At 39.8% G+C, this 978-nt stretch overlaps 1 non-coding gene across 1 annotated transcript; it reads left to right on the plus strand.

The window, feature by feature from the left end:
• The first annotated feature begins 318 nt into the window (after positions 1-318).
• On the plus strand, positions 319-422 carry LOC127746329 (small nucleolar RNA R71). The gene has a single exon (XR_008007949.1). It is a non-coding gene; the product is annotated as a small nucleolar RNA R71 (small nucleolar RNA).
• Positions 423-978: the final 556 nt, after the last annotated feature.

The following is a 978-nucleotide window of genomic DNA, read 5'->3' on the forward strand; positions in this document are numbered from 1 at the left end:
CTCTTGGATTCATTTTGCCATCCATTCAGACTTTGAGAAATCATGTTGACTTGCTGAGTCAACACTTTGTTCTGAGCCAATATGGCATTCAGAACATCAATTTCAAGAACTCCTTTCCTTTGAGGCGTCCCATTATTCACGGAATTCCTCTCAGAAGTGTACAAGAATTGGTTATTTGCAACCATGTCAATAAGTTCTTGAGCTTCTGTAGGCGTTTTCTTTAGGTGAATGGATCCACCTGCAGAATGGTCCAATGACATTTTAGAAAACTCAGATAGACCATAATAGAATATATCTAATATGGTCCATTCTGAAAACATGCCAGAAGGACACTTTTTGGTCATCTGCTTGTATCTTTCCCAAGCTTCATGGAGGGATTCACCATCTTTTTGCTTGAAGGTCTGAACATCCACTCTAAGCTTGCTCAACTTTTGAGGAGGAAAGAATTTATCCAAGAAGGTCGTGACCAGCTTATCCCAGGAGTCCAGGCTATCTTTAGATTGTGAGTCCAACCATGTTCTAGCTCTGTCTCTTACAGCAAAAGGGAAAAGCATGAGCCTGTAGACTTCAGGATCTACTCTATTTGTCTTAACAGTCTCACAAATCTGCAAGAACTCAGTTAAAAACTGATAAGGATCTTCAGATGGAAGTCCATGAAACTTGCAATTCTGTTGCATCAAAGCAACTAATTGAGGTTTCAGCTCAAAATTGTTTGCTCCAATGGCAAGAATTGAGATGCTTCTACCATCAAACTTGGACGTTGGTTTAGTGAAATCACCAAGCATCCTCCTTGCATTATTGTTGTTGGGTTCGGCTGCCATCTCCTTCTCTTGTTCGAAAATTTCAGAAAGGTTGCCTCTGGATTGTTGTAATTTAGCTTCTCTTAGTTTCCTTTTCAGAGTCCTTTCAAGTTCTGGATCAGCTTCAACAAAGATGCCTTTTTCCTTATTCCTGCTCATATGAAAGAGAAGAGAAAAA

This window comes from Arachis duranensis, chromosome 3, assembly GCF_000817695.3.
Source record: "Arachis duranensis cultivar V14167 chromosome 3, aradu.V14167.gnm2.J7QH, whole genome shotgun sequence".
NCBI lineage: Eukaryota > Viridiplantae > Streptophyta > Magnoliopsida > Fabales > Fabaceae > Arachis > Arachis duranensis.